Consider the following 16725-nt stretch of genomic DNA (forward strand, 5'->3'; position numbering starts at 1 on the left):
TGACTGGTTTCACTTGGAAATTCTTCGAAGTGTGGAGTTTTGGAAGTTACAAATATTCCTCTAAAATCAGCCGAACTACGAATTCCGAATTTACTCACCTGTTATCAGGAGAGACCTCAGTGCTGCATGTTTAAGCCCAGTACTGATCCTGAAAAGTCATTCTAACCATACTTACCAGTAACATGAATTTCCTTCCATAGGCTAACATTGACTGGTTTCACTTTGAAATTCTTCGAAGTGTGGAGTTATGGAACTTACAAATATTCCTCTAAAATCAGCCGAACTATGAATTCCGAATTTACTCACCTGTTGTCAGGAGAGACCTCAGTGCTGCATGTTTAAGCCCAGTACTGATCCTGAAAAGTCATTCTAACCATACTTACCAGTAACATGAATTTCCTTCCATAGGCTGAAATTGGCTGGTTTCACTTGGAAATTCTTCGAAGTGTGGAGTTTTGGAACTTACAAATATTCCTCTAAAATCAGCCGAACTACGAATTCCGATTTACTCACCTGTTATTAGGAGAGACCTCAGTGCTGCATGTTTAAGCCCAGTACAGATCCTGAAAAGTCATTCTAACCATACTTACCAGTAACATGAATTTCCTTCCATAGGCTAACATTGACTGGTTTCACTTGGAAATTCTTCGAAGTGTGGAGTTTTGGAACTTACAAATATTCCTCTAAAATCAGCCGAACTACGAATCTAGATTTACTCACCTGTTATCAGGAGAGAACCCAGTGCTGCATCTTTTAGCCAAGCACTGACCCCGAAAAGTAATTCTAAGCGTACTCACCAGTAACTTGTATTTCCTTCAATAGGAATCCATTGTGTGGTTTTCAGCAGAAAAGTTTCTAAGTGTCGATTTTTGGAATGTACAAAAATTCCTCTAAAATCAGCCGAACTACGAATTCCGATTTACTCACCTGTTATCAGGAGAGACCTCAGTGCTGCATGTTTAAGCCCAGTACTGATCCTGAAAAGTAATTCTAACCGTACTTACCAGTAACTTGAATTTCCTTCCATAGGCTAACATTGACTGGTTTCACTTGGAAATTCTTCGAAGTGTGGAGTTTTGAAACTTACAAATATTCCTCTAAAATAAGCTGAACTACGAATTCCGATTTACTCACCTGTTATCAGGAGAGAACTCAGTGCTGCATCTTTTAGCCCAGCACTGACCCTGAAAAGTAATTCTAAGCATACTTACCAGTAACTTGTATTTCCTTCCGTAGGAATCCACTGTGTGGTTTTCAGCAGAAAAGTTTCGAAGTGTGGAATTTTGGAACTTACAAATATTCCTCTAAAATCAGTCGAACTTCGAATTCTGATTTACTCACCAGTTATCAGGAGAAAACCCAGTGCTGCATCTTTTAGCCCAGCACTGACCCTGAAAAGTAATTCTAAATGTACTTACCAGCAACTTGTATTTCCTTCCATAGGAATCCATTGTGTGGTTTTCAGCAGAAAAGTTTCAGTGTTGATTTTTGGAACGTACAAAAATTCCTCTAAAATCAGCCGAACTACGAATTCCGATTTATTCACCTTTTATCAGGAGAGACCTCAGTGCTGAATCTTTAAGGCCAGTACTGTTCCTGAAAAGTAATTCTAACCGTACTTACCAGTAACTTGAATTTCCTTCCTTAGGCTAACATTGACTGGTTTCACTTGGTAATTCTTCGAAGTGTGGAGTTTTGGAACTTACAAATACTCCTCTAAAATCAGCTGAGCTACGAATTCCGATTGACTCACCTGTTATCAGGAGAGACCTCAGTGCTGCATGTTTAAGCCCAGTACTGATCCTGAAAAGTAATTCTAAGTGTACTTACCTGCAACTTGTATTTCCTTCCATAGGAATCCATTGTGTGGTTTTCAGCAGAAAAGTTTCTAAGTGTCGATTTTTGGAACGTACAAAAATTCCTCTAAAATCAGCCGAACTACGAATTCCGATTTACTCACCTGTTATCAGGAGAGACCTCAATGCTGCATCTTTAAGCCCAGTACTGATCCTGAAAAGTAATTCTAACCATACTTACCAGTAACATGAATTTCCTTCCATAGGCTAACATTGACTGGTTTCACTTGGAAATTCTTTGAAGTGTGGAGTTTTGGAACTTACAAATATTCCTCTAAAATCAGCCGAACTACGAATTCCGAATGTACTCACCTGTTATCAGGAGAGACCTCAGTGCTGCATGTTTAAGCCCAGTACTGATCCTGAAAAGTCATTCTAACCATACTTACCAGTAACATGAATTTCCTTCCATAGGCTAACATTGGCTGGTTTCACTTGGAAATTCTTCGAAGTGTGGAGTTTTGGAACTTACAAATATTCCTCTAAAATCAGCCGAACTACGAATTCCGATTTACTCACCTGTTATCAGGAGAGACCTCAGTGCTGCATGTTTAAGCCCAGTACTGATCCTGAAAAGTCATTCTAACCATACTTACCAGTAACATGAATTTCCTTCCATAGGCTAACATTGACTGGTTTCACTTGGAAATTCTTCGAAGTGTGGAGTTTTGGAACTTACAAATATTTCTCTAAAATCAGCCGAACTACGAATTCCGAATTTACTCACCTGTTGTCAGGAGAGACCTCAGTGCTGCATGTTTAAGCCCAGTACTGATCCTGAAAAGTCATTCTAACCATACTTACCAGTAACATGAATTTCCTTCCATAGGCTAACATTGGCTGGTTTCACTTGGAAATTCTTCGAAGTGTGGAGTTTTGGAACTTACAAATATTCCTCTAAAATCAGCCGAACTACGAATTCCGATTTACTCACCTGTTATCAGGAGAGACCTCAGTGCTGCATGTTTAAGCCCAGTACTGATCCTGAAAAGTCATTCTAACCATACTTACCAGTAACATGAATTTCCTTCTATAGGCTAACATTGACTGGTTTCACTTGGAAATTCTTCGAAGTGTGGAGTTTTGGAACTTACAAATATTCCACTAAAATCAGCCGAACTACGAATTCCGATTTACTCACCTGTTATCAGGAGAGAACCCAGTGCTGCATCTTTTAGCCAAGCACTGACCTCAAAAAGTAATTCTAAGCGTACTCACCAGTAACTTGTATTTCCTTCCATAGGAATCCATTGTGTGGTTTTCAGCAGAAAAGTTTCTAAGTGTCGATTTTTGGAACGTACAAAAATTCCTCTAAAATCAGCCGAACTACGAATTCCGATTTACTCACCTGTTATCAGGAGAGACCTCAGTGCTGCATGTTTAAGCCCAGTACTGATCCTGAAAAGTAATTCTAACCGTACTTACCAGTAACTTCAATTTCCTTCCATAGGTTAACATTGACTGGTTTCACTTGGAAATTCTTCGAAGTGTGGAGTTTTGGAAGTTACAAATATTCCTCTAAAATCAGCTGAACTACGAATTCCGATTTACTCACCTGTTATCAGGAGAGAACTCAGTGCTGCATCTTTTAGCTCAGCACTGACCCTGAAAAGTAATTCTAAGCATACTTACCAGTAACTTGTATTTCCTTCCGTAGGAATCCACTGTGTGGTTTTCAGCAGAAAAGTTTCGAAGTGTGGAATTTTGGAACTTACAAATATTCCTCTAAAATCAGTCAAACTTCGAATTCTGATTTACTCACCAGTTATCAGGAGAGAACCCAGTGCTGCATCTTTTAGCCCAGCACTGACCCTGAAAAGTAATTCTAAATGTACTTACCAGCAACTTGTATTTCCTTCCATAGGAATCCATTGTGTGGTTTTCAGCAGAAAAGTTTCAGTGTCGATTTTTGGAACGTACAAAAAATTCCTCTAAAATCAGCCGAACTACGAATTGCGATTTATTCACCTTTTCTCAGGAGAGACCTCAGTGCTGAATCTTTAAGGCCAGTACTGATCCTGAAAAGTAATTCTAACCGTACTTACCAGTAACTTGAATTTCCTTCCATAGGCTAACATTGACTGGTTTCACGTGGTAATTCTTCGAAGTGTGGAGTTTTGGAAGTTACAAATATTCCTCTAAAATCAGCCGAACTACGAATTCCGATGTACTCACCTGTTATCAGGAGAGACCTCAATGCTGCATCTTTAAGCCAAGTACTGATCCTGAAAAGTAATTCTAACCGTACTTACCAGGAACTTGAATTTAATTCCATAGGCTAACATTGACTGGTTTCACTTGGAAATTCTTCGAAGTGTGGAGTTTTGGAAGTTACAAATATTCCTCTAAAATCAGCCGAACTACGAATTCCGATGTACTCACCTGTTATCAGGAGAGACCTCAATGCTGCATCTTTAAGCCAAGTACTGAGCCTGAAAAGTAATTCTAAGCATGCTTACCAGGACCTTGAATTTCATTCCATAGGCTAACATTGACTGGTTTCACTTGGAAATTCTTCGAAGTGTGGAATTTTGGAACTTACATTTATTCCTCTAAAATCAGCCGAACTACGAATTCCGATTTACTCACCTGTTATCAGGAGAGAACCCAGTGCTGCATCTTTTAGCCAAGCACTGACCCTGAAAAGTAATTCTAAGCGTACTTACCAGTAACTTGTATATCCTTCCATAGGAATCCACCGTGTGGTTTTCAGCAGAAAAGTTTCGAAGTGTGGAATTTTGGAACTTACATTTATTCCTCTAAAATCAGCCGAACTACGAATTCCGATTTACTTACCTGTTATCAGGAGAGAACTCAGTGCTGCATCTTTTAGCCCAGCACTGACCCTGAAAAGTAATTCTAAGCGTACTTACCAGTAACTTGTATTTCCTTCCATAGGAATCCACCGTGTGGTTTTCAGCAGAAAAGTTTCGAAGTTTGGAATTTTGGAACTTACAAATATTCCTCTAAAATCAGCCGAATTTCAAATTCCGATTTACTCACCTGTTATCAGGAGAGAACTCAGTGCTGCATCTTTTAGCACAGCACTGACCCTGAAAATTTATTCTAAGCGTACTTACCAGTAACTTGTATTTCCTTCCATAGGAATCCACTGTGTGCTTTTCAGCAGAAAAGTTCGAAGTGTGGAATTTTGGAACTTACAAATATTCCTCTAAAATCAGCCGAACTTCGAATTCCGATTTACTCACCTGTTATCAGGAGAGAACCCAGTGCTGCATCTTTTAGCCCAGCACTGACCCTGAAAAGTAATTCTAAATATACTTACCAGCAACTTGTATTTACTTCCATAGGAATCCATTGAGTGGTTTTCAGCAGAAAAGTTTCTAAGTGTGGAGTTTTGGAACGTACAAATATTCCTCTAAAATCAGCCGAACTACGAATTCCGATTTACTCACCTGTTATCAAGTGAGAACCCAGTGCTGCATCTTTTAGCCCAGCACTGACCCTGAAAAGTAATTCTAAGCGTACTTACCAGTAACTTGTATTTCATTCCATAGGAATCCATTGTGTGGTTTTCAGCAGAAAAGTTTCTAAGTGTGGAGTTTTGGAACTTACAAATATTCCTCTAAAATCAGCCGAACTACGAATTCCGATTTACTCAACTGTTATCAGGAGAGACCTCAATGCTGCATGTTTAAGCCCATTACTGATCGTGAAAAGTAATTCTAACCGTACTTACCAGTAACTTGAATTTCCTTCCATAGGCTCATATTGACTGGTTTCACTTGGAAATTCTTCGAAGTGTGGAGTTTTGGAACTTACAAATATTCCGATAAAATCAGCTGAACTACGAATTCCGATTTACTCACCTGTTATCAGGAGAGACCTCAGTGCTGCATGTTTAAGCCCAGTACTGATCCTGAAAAGTAATTCTAAGTGTACTTACCTGCAAATTGTATTTCCTTTCATAGGAATCCATTGTGTGGTTTTCAGCAGGAAAGTTTCTAAGTGTGGAGTTTTGGAACTTATAAATATTCCTCTAAAATCAGCCGAACTACGAATTCTGATTTACTCACCTGTTATCAGGAGAGAACCCAGTGCTGCATCTTTTAGCCCAGCACTGACCATGAAAAGTAATTCTAAGCGTACTTACCAGTAACTTGTATTTCCTTCCATAGGAATCCATTGTGTGGTTTTCGGCAGAAAACTTTCTAAGTGTCGATTTTTGGAACGTACAAAAATTCCTCTAAAATCAGCCGAACTACGAATTCCGATTTACTCACCAGTTATCAGGAGAGACCTCAATGCTGCATCTTTAAGCCCAGTATTGATCCTGAAAAGTAATTCTAACCGTACTTACCAGGAACTTGAATTTCATTCCATAGGCTAACATTGACTGGTTTCACTTGGAAATTCTTCGAAGTGTGGAGTTTTGGAACTTACAAATATTCCTCTAAAATCAGCCGAACTACGAATTCCGATTTACTCACCTGTTATCAGGAGAGAACCCAGTGCTGCATCTTTTAGCCAAGCACTGACCCCGAAAAGTAATTCTAAGCGTACTCACCAGTAACTTGTATTTCCTTCCATAGGAATCCATTGTGTGGTTTTCAGCAGAAAAGTTTCTAAGTGTCGATTTTTGGAACTTACAAATATTCCTCTAAAATCAGCCGAACTACGAATTCCGATTTACTCACCTGTTATCAGGAGAGAACCCAGTGCTGCATTTTTTAGCCAAGCACTGACCCTGAAAAGTAATTCTAAGCGTACTCACCAGTAACTTGCTGCATGTTTAAGCCCAGTACTAATCCTGAAAAGTAATTCTAACCATACTTACCAGTAACTTGAATTTCCTTCCATAGGCTAACATTGACTGGTTTCACTTGGAAATTATTCGAAGTGTGGAGTTTTGAAACTTACAAATATTCCTCTAAAATCAGCCGAACTACGAATTCCGATTTACTCACCTGTTATCAGGAGAGAACCCAGTGCTGCATTTTTTAGCCAAGCACTGACCCTGAAAAGTAATTCTAAGCGTACTCACCAGTAACTTGTATTTCCTTCCATAGGAATCCATTGTGTGGTTTTCAGTAGAAAAGTTTCTAAGTGTCGATTTTTGGAACGTACAAAAATTCCTCTAAAATCAGCCGAACTACGAATTCCGATTTACTCACCTGTTATCAGGAGAGACCTCAGTGCTGCATGTTTAAGCCCAGTACTGATCCTGAAAAGTAATTCTAACCGTACTTACCAGTAACTTGAATTTCCTTCCATAGGCTAACATTGACTGGTTTCACTTGGAAATTCTTCGAAGTGTGGAGTTTTGAAACTTACAAATATTCCTCTAAAATCAGCTGAACTACGAATTCCGATTTACTCACCTGTTATCAGGAGAGAACTCAGTGCTGCATCTTTTAGCCCAGCACTGACCCTGAAAAGTAATTCTAAGCATACTTACCAGTAACTTGTATTTCCTTCCGTAGGAATCCACTGTGTGGTTTTCAGCAGAAAAGTTTCTAAGTGTCGATTTTTGGAACGTACAAAAATTCCTCTAAAATCAGCCGAACTACGAATTCCGATTTACTCACCTGTTATCAGGAGAGACCTCAATGCTGCATCTTTAAGCCCAGTACAGATCCTGAAAAGTAATTCTAACCATACTTACCAGTAACATGAATTTCCTTCCATAGGCTAACATTGACTGGTTTCACTTGGAAATTCTTCGAAGTGTGGAGTTTTGGAAGTTACAAATATTCCTCTAAAATCAGCCGAACTACGAATTCCGAATTTACTCACCTGTTATCAGGAGAGACCTCAGTGCTGCATGTTTAAGCCCAGTACTGATCCTGAAAAGTCATTCTAACCATACTTACCAGTAACATGAATTTCCTTCCATAGGCTAACATTGGCTGGTTTCACTTGGAAATTCTTCAAAGTGTGGAGTTTTGGAACTTACAAATATTCCTCTAAAATCAGCTGAACTACGAATTCCGATTTACTCACCTGTTATCAGGAGAGACCTCAGTGCTGCATGTTTAAGCCCAGTACTGATCCTGAAAAGTCATTCTAACCATACTTACCAGTAACATGAATTTCCTTCCATAGGCTAACATTGACTGGTTTCACTTTGAAATTCTTCGAAGTATGGAGTTATGGAACTTACAAATATTCCTCTAAAATCAGCCGAACTACGAATTCCGAATTTACTCACCTGTTGTCAGGAGAGACCTCAGTGCTGCATGTTTAAGCCCAGTACTGATCCTGAAAAATCATTCTAACCATACTTACCAGTAACATGAATTTCCTTCCATAGGCTGACATTGGCTGGTTTCACTTGGAAATTCTTCGAAGTGTGGAGTTTTGGAACTTACAAATATTCCTCTAAAATCAGCCGAACTACGAATTCCGATTTACTCACCTGTTATCAGGAGAGACCTCAGTGCTGCATGTTTAAGCCCAGTACTGATCCTGAAAAGTAATTCTAACCGTACTTACCAGTAACTTGAATTTCCTTCCATAGGCTAACATTGACTGGTTTCACTTGGAAATTCTTCGAAGTGTGGAGTTTTGAAACTTACAAATATTCCTCTAAAATCAGCTGAACTACGAATTCCGATTTACTCACCTGTTATCAGGAGAGAACTCAGTGCTGCATCTTTTAGCCCAGCACTGACCCTGAAAAGTAATTCTAAGCATACTTACCAGTAACTTGTATTTCCTTCCGTAGGAATCCACTGTGTGGTTTTCAGCAGAAAAGTTTCTAAGTGTCGATTTTTGGAACTTACAAAAATTCCTCTAAAATCAGCCGAACTACGAATTCCGATTTACTCACCTGTTATCAGGAGAGACCTCAATGCTGCATCTTTAAGCCCAGTACAGATCCTGAAAAGTAATTCTAACCATACTTACCAGTAACATGAATTTCCTTCCATAGGCTAACATTGACTGGTTTCACTTGGAAATTCTTCGAAGTGTGGAGTTTTGGAAGTTACAAATATTCCTCTAAAATCAGCCGAACTACGAATTCTGAATTTACTCACCTGTTATCAGGAGAGACCTCAGTGCTGCATGTTTAAGCCCAGTACTGATCCTGAAAAGTCATTCTAACCGTACTTACCAGTAACATTAATTTCCTTCCATAGGCTAACATTGGCTGGTTTCACTTGGAAATTCTTCAAAGTGTGGAGTTTTGGAACTTACAAATATTCCTCTAAAATCAGCCGAACTACGAATTCCGATTTACTCACCTGTTATCAGGAGAGACCTCAGTGCTGCATGTTTAAGCCCAGTACTGATCCTGAAAAGTCATTCTAACCATACTTACCAGTAACATGAATTTCCTTCCATAGGCTAACATTGACTGGTTTCACTTTGAAATTCTTCGAAGTGTGGAGTTATGGAACTTACAAATATTCCTCTAAAATCAGCCGAACTACGAATTCCGAATTTACTCACCTGTTGTCAGGAGAGACCTCAGTGCTGCATGTTTAAGCCCAGTACTGATCCTGAAAAGTCATTCTAACCATACTTACCAGTAACATGAATTTCCTTCCATAGGCTGACATTGGCTGGTTTCACTTGGAAATTCTTCGAAGTGTGGAGTTTTGGAACTTACAAATATTCCTCTAAAATCAGCCGAACTACGAATTCCGATTTACTCACCTGTTATCAGGAGAGACCTCAGTGCTGCATGTTTAAGCCCAGTACTGATCCTGAAAAGTCATTCTAACCATACTTACCAGTAACATGAATTTCCTTCCATAGGCTAACATTGACTGGTTTCACTTGGAAATTCTTCGAAGTGTGGAGTTTTGGAACTTACAAATATTCCTCTAAAATCAGCCGAACTACGAATTCCGATTTACTCACCTGTTATCAGGAGAGAACCCAGTGCTGCATCTTTTAGCCAAGCACTGACCCCGAAAAGTAATTCTAAGCGTACTCACCAGTAACTTGTATTTCCTTCCATAGGAATCCATTGTGTGGTTTTCAGCAGAAAAGTTTCTAAGTGTCGATTTTTGGAACGTACAAAAATTCCTCTAAAATCAGCCGAACTACGAATTCCGATTTACTCACCTGTTATCAGGAGAGACCTCAGTGCTGCATGTTTAAGCCCAGTACTGATCCTGAAAAGTAATTCTAACCGTACTTACCAGTAACTTGAATTTCCTTCCATAGGCTAACATTGACTGGTTTCACTTGGAAATTCTTCGAAGTGTGGAGTTTTGAAACTTACAAATATTCCTCTAAAATCAGCTGAACTACGAATTCCGATTTACTCACCTGTTATCAGGAGAGAACTCAGTGCTGCATCTTTTAGCCCAGCACTGACCCTGAAAAGTAATTCTAAGCATACTTACCAGTAACTTGTATTTCCTTCCGTAGGAATCCACTGTGTGGTTTTCAGCAGAAAAGTTTCGAAGTGTGGAATTTTGGAACTTACAAATATTCCTCTAAAATCAGTCGAACTTCGAATTCTGATTTACTCACCAGTTATCAGGAGAAAACCCAGTGCAGCATCATTTAGCCCAGCACTGACCCTGAAAAGTAATTCTAAATGTACTTACCAGCAACTTGTATTTCCTTCCATAGGAATCCATTGTGTGGTTTTCAGCAGAAAAGTTTCAGTGTTGATTTTTGGAACGTACAAAAATTCCTCTAAAATCAGCCGAACTACGAATTCCGATTTATTCACCTTTTATCAGGAGAGACCTCAGTGCTGAATCTTTAAGGCCAGTACTGTTCCTGAAAAGTAATTCTAACCGTACTTACCAGTAACTTGAATTTCCTTCCATAGGCTAACATTGACTGGTTTCACTTGGTAATTCTTCGAAGTGTGGAGTTTTGGAACTTACAAATACTCCTCTAAAATCAGCTGAGCTACGAATTCCGATTGACTCACCTGTTATCAGGAGAGACCTCAGTGCTGCATGTTTAAGCCCAGTACTGATCCTGAAAAGTAATTCTAAGTGTACTTACCTGCAACTTGTATTTCCTTCCATAGGAATCCATTGTGTGGTTTTCAGCAGAAAAGTTTCTAAGTGTCGATTTTTGGAACGTACAAAAATTCCTCTAAAATCAGCCGAACTACGAATTCCGATTTACTCACCTGTTATCAGGAGAGACCTCAATGCTGCATCTTTAAGCCCAGTACTGATCCTGAAAAGTAATTCTAACCATACTTACCAGTAACATGAATTTCCTTCCATAGGCTAACATTGACTGGTTTCACTTGGAAATTCTTCGAAGTGTGGAGTTTTGGAACTTACAAATATTTCTCTAAAATCAGCCGAACTACGAATTCCGAATTTACTCACCTGTTGTCAGGAGAGACCTCAGTGCTGCATGTTTAAGCCCAGTACTGATCCTGAAAAGTCATTCTAACCATACTTACCAGTAACATGAATTTCCTTCCATAGGCTAACATTGGCTGGTTTCACTTGGAAATTCTTCGAAGTGTGGAGTTTTGGAACTTACAAATATTCCTCTAAAATCAGCCGAACTACGAATTCCGATTTACTCACCTGTTATCAGGAGAGACCTCAGTGCTGCATGTTTAAGCCCAGTACTGATCCTGAAAAGTCATTCTAACCATACTTACCAGTAACATGAATTTCCTTCTATAGGCTAACATTGACTGGTTTCACTTGGAAATTCTTCGAAGTGTGGAGTTTTGGAACTTACAAATATTCCTCTAAAATCAGCCGAACTACGAATTCCGATTTACTCACCTGTTATCAGGAGAGAACCCAGTGCTGCATCTTTTAGCCAAGCACTGACCCCGAAAAGTAATTCTAAGCGTACTCACCAGTAACTTGTATTTCCTTCCATAGGAATCCATTGTGTGGTTTTCAGCAGAAAAGTTTCTAAGTGTCGATTTTTGGAACGTACAAAAATTCCTCTAAAATCAGCCGAACTACGAATTCCGATTTACTCACCTGTTATCAGGAGAGACCTCAGTGCTGCATGTTTAAGCCCAGTACTGATCCTGAAAAGTAATTCTAACCGTACTTACCAGTAACTTCAATTTCCTTCCATAGGTTAACATTGACTGGTTTCACTTGGAAATTCTTCGAAGTGTGGAGTTTTGAAACTTACAAATATTCCTCTAAAATCAGCTGAACTACGAATTCCGATTTACTCACCTGTTATCAGGAGAGAACTCAGTGCTGCATCTTTTAGCTCAGCACTGACCCTGAAAAGTAATTCTAAGCATACTTACCAGTAACTTGTATTTCCTTCCGTAGGAATCCACTGTGTGGTTTTCAGCAGAAAAGTTTCGAAGTGTGGAATTTTGGAACTTACAAATATTCCTCTAAAATCAGTCGAACTTCGAATTCTGATTTACTCACCAGTTATCAGGAGAGAACCCAGTGCTGCATCTTTTAGCCCAGCACTGACCCTGAAAAGTAATTCTAAATGTACTTACCAGCAACTTGTATTTCCTTCCATAGGAATCCATTGTGTGGTTTTCAGCAGAAAAGTTTCAGTGTCGATTTTTGGAACGTACAAAAAATTCCTCTAAAATCAGCCGAACTACGAATTGCAATTTATTCACCTTTTCTCAGGAGAGACCTCAGTGCTGAATCTTTAAGGCCAGTACTGATCCTGAAAAGTAATTCTAACCGTACTTACCAGTAACTTGAATTTCCTTCCATAGGCTAACATTGACTGGTTTCACGTGGTAATTCTTCGAAGTCTGGAGTTTTGGAAGTTACAAATGTTCCTCTAAAATCAGCCGAACTACGAATTCCGATGTACTCACCTGTTATCAGGAGAGACCTCAATGCTGCATCTTTAAGCCAAGTACTGATCCTGAAAATAATTCTAACCGTACTTACCAGGAACTTGAATTTAATTCCATAGGCTAACATTGACTGGTTTCACTTGGAAATTCTTCGAAGTGTGGAGTTTTGGAAGTTACAAATATTCCTCTAAAATCAGCCGAACTACGAATTCCGATGTACTCACCTGTTATCAGGAGAGACCTCAATGCTGCATCTTTAAGCCAAGTACTGATCCTGAAAAGTAATTCTAAGCATGCTTACCAGGACCTTGAATTTCATTCCATAGGCTAACATTGACTGGTTTCACTTGGAAATTCTTCGAAGTGTGGAATTTTGGAACTTACATTTATTCCTCTAAAATCAGCCGAACTACGAATTCCGATTTACTCACCTGTTATCAGGAGAGAACCCAGTGCTGCATCTTTTAGCCAAGCACTGACCCTGAAAAGTAATTCTAAGCGTACTTACCAGTAACTTGTATATCCTTCCATAGGAATCCACCGTGTGGTTTTCAGCAGAAAAGTTTCGAAGTGTGGAATTTTGGAACTTACATTTATTCCTCTAAAATCAGCCGAACTACGAATTCCGATTTACTTACCTGTTATCAGGAGAGAACTCAGTGCTGCATCTTTTAGCCCAGCACTGACCCTGAAAAGTAATTCTAAGCGTACTTACCAGTAACTTGTATTTCCTTCCATAGGAATCCACCGTGTGGTTTTCAGCAGAAAAGTTTCGAAGTTTGGAATTTTGGAACTTACAAATATTCCTCTAAAATCAGCCGAATTTCAAATTCCGATTTACTCACCTGTTATCAGGAGAGAACTCAGTGCTGCATCTTTTAGCACAGCACTGACCCTGAAAATTTATTCTAAGCGTACTTACCAGTAACTTGTATTTCCTTCCATAGGAATCCACTGTGTGCTTTTCAGCAGAAAAGTTCGAAGTGTGGAATTTTGGAACTTACAAATATTCCTCTAAAATCAGCCGAACTTCGAATTCCGATTTACTCACCTGTTATCAGGAGAGAACCCAGTGCTGCATCTTTTAGCCCAGCACTGACCCTGAAAAGTAATTCTAAATATACTTACCAGCAACTTGTATTTCCTTCCATAGGAATCCATTGAGTGGTTTTCAGCAGAAAAGTTTCTAAGTGTGGAGTTTTGGAACGTACAAATATTCCTCTAAAATCAGCCGAACTACGAATTCCGATTTACTCACCTGTTATCAAGTGAGAACCCAGTGCTGCATCTTTTAGCCCAGCACTGACCCTGAAAAGTAATTCTAAGCGTACTTACCAGTAACTTGTATTTCATTCCATAGGAATCCATTGTGTGGTTTTCAGCAGAAAAGTTTCTAAGTGTGGAGTTTTGGAACTTACAAATATTCCTCTAAAATCAGCCGAACTACGAATTCCGATTTACTCAACTGTTATCAGGAGAGACCTCAATGCTGCATGTTTAAGCCCATTACTGATCGTGAAAAGTAATTCTAACCGTACTTACTAGTAACTTGAATTTCCTTCCATAGGCTCATATTGACTGGTTTCACTTGGAAATTCTTCGAAGTGTGGAGTTTTGGAACTTACAAATATTCCGATAAAATCAGCCGAACTACGAATTCCGATTTACTCACCTGTTATCAGGAGAGACCTCAGTGCTGCATGTTTAAGCCCAGTACTGATCCTGAAAAGTAATTCTAAGTGTACTTACCTGCAAATTGTATTTCCTTTCATAGGAATCCATTGTGTGGTTTTCAGCAGGAAAGTTTCTAAGTGTGGAGTTTTGGAACTTATAAATATTCCTCTAAAATCAGCCGAACTACGAATTCTGATTTACTCACCTGTTATCAGGAGAGAACCCAGTGCTGCATCTTTTAGCCCAGCACTGACCATGAAAAGTAATTCTAAGCGTACTTACCAGTAACTTGTATTTCCTTCCATAGGAATCCATTGTGTGGTTTTCGGCAGAAAACTTTCTAAGTGTCGATTTTTGGAACGTACAAAAATTCCTCTAAAATCAGCCGAACTACGAATTCCGATTTACTCACCAGTTATCAGGAGAGACCTCAATGCTGCATCTTTAAGCACAGTATTGATCCTGAAAAGTAATTCTAAGCGTACTTACCAGGAACTTGAATTTCATTCCATAGGCTAACATTGACTGGTTTCACTTGGAAATTCTTCGAAGTGTGGAGTTTTGGAATTTACAAATATTCCTCTAAAATCAGCCGAACTACGAATTCCGATTTACTCACCTGTTATCAGGAGAGAACCCAGTGCTGCATCTTTTAGCCAAGCACTGACCCCGAAAAGTAATTCTAAGCGTACTCACCAGTAACTTGTATTTCCTTCCATAGGAATCCATTGTGTGGTTTTCAGCAGAAAAGTTTCTAAGTGTCGATTTTTGGAACTTACAAATATTCCTCTAAAATCAGCCGAACTACGAATTCCGATTTACTCACCTGTTATCAGGAGAGAACCCAGTGCTGCATTTTTTAGCCAAGCACTGACCCTGAAAAGTAATTCTAAGCGTACTCACCAGTAACTTGCTGCATGTTTAAGCCCAGTACTAATCCTGAAAAGTAATTCTAACCATACTTACCAGTAACTTGAATTTCCTTCCATAGGCTAACATTGACTGTTTTCACTTGGAAATTATTCGAAGTGTGGAGTTTTGAAACTTACAAATATTCCTCTAAAATCAGCCGAACTACGAATTCCGATTTACTCACCTGTTATCAGGAGAGAACCCAGTGCTGCATTTTTTAGCAAAGCACTGACCCTGAAAAGTAATTCTAAGCGTACTCACCAGTAACTTGTATTTCCTTCCATAGGAATCCATTGTGTGGTTTTCAGTAGAAAAGTTTCTAAGTGTCGATTTTTGGAACGTACAAAAATTCCTCTAAAATCAGCCGAACTACGAATTCCGATTTACTCACCTGTTATCAGGAGAGACCTCAGTGCTGCATGTTTAAGCCCAGTACTGATCCTGAAAAGTAATTCTAACCGTACTTACCAGTAACTTGAATTTCCTTCCATAGGCTAACATTGACTGGTTTCACTTGGAAATTCTTCGAAGTGTGGAGTTTTGAAACTTACAAATATTCCTCTAAAATCAGCTGAACTACGAATTCCGATTTACTCACCTGTTATCAGGAGAGAACTCAGTGCTGCATCTTTTAGCCCAGCACTGACCCTGAAAAGTAATTCTAAGCATACTTACCAGTAACTTGTATTTCCTTCCGTAGGAATCCACTGTGTGGTTTTCAGCAGAAAAGTTTCTAAGTGTCGATTTTTGGAACGTACAAAAATTCCTCTAAAATCAGCCGAACTACGAATTCCGATTTACTCACCTGTTATCAGGAGAGACCTCAATGCTGCATCTTTAAGCCCAGTACAGATCCTGAAAAGTAATTCTAACCATACTTACCAGTAACATGAATTTCCTTCCATAGGCTAACATTGACTGGTTTCACTTGGAAATTCTTCGAAGTGTGGAGTTTTGGAAGTTACAAATATTCCTCTAAAATCAGCCGAACTACGAATTCCGATTTACTCACCTGTTATCAGGAGAGACCTCAGTGCTGCATGTTTAAGCCCAGTACTGATCCTGAAAAGTCATTCTAACCATACTTACCAGTAACATGAATTTGTTCCATAGGCTAACATTGACTGGTTTCACTTTGAAATTCTTCGAAGTGTGGAGTTATGGAACTTACAAATATTCCTCTAAAATCAGCCGAACTACGAATTCCGAATTTACTCACCTGTTGTCAGGAGAGACCTCAGTGCTGCATGTTTAAGCCCAGTACTGATCCTGAAAAGTCATTCTAACCATACTTACCAGTAACATGAATTTCCTTCCATAGGCTGACATTGGCTGGTTTCACTTGGAAATTCTTCGAAGTGTGGAGTTTTGGAACTTACAAATATTCCTCTAAAATCAGCCGAACTACGAATTCCGATTTACTCACCTGTTATCAGGAGAGACCTCAGTGCTGCATGTTTAAGCCCAGTACTGATCCTGAAAAGTAATTCTAAGCATACTTACCAGTAACTTGTATTTCCTTCCGTAGGAATCCACTGTGTGGTTTTCAGCAGAAAAGTTTCTAAGTGTCGATTT

Source organism: Triturus cristatus, chromosome 1_1, assembly GCF_964204655.1.
Source record: "Triturus cristatus chromosome 1_1, aTriCri1.1, whole genome shotgun sequence".
In the NCBI taxonomy this organism is placed as follows: Eukaryota; Metazoa; Chordata; class Amphibia; order Caudata; family Salamandridae; genus Triturus; species Triturus cristatus.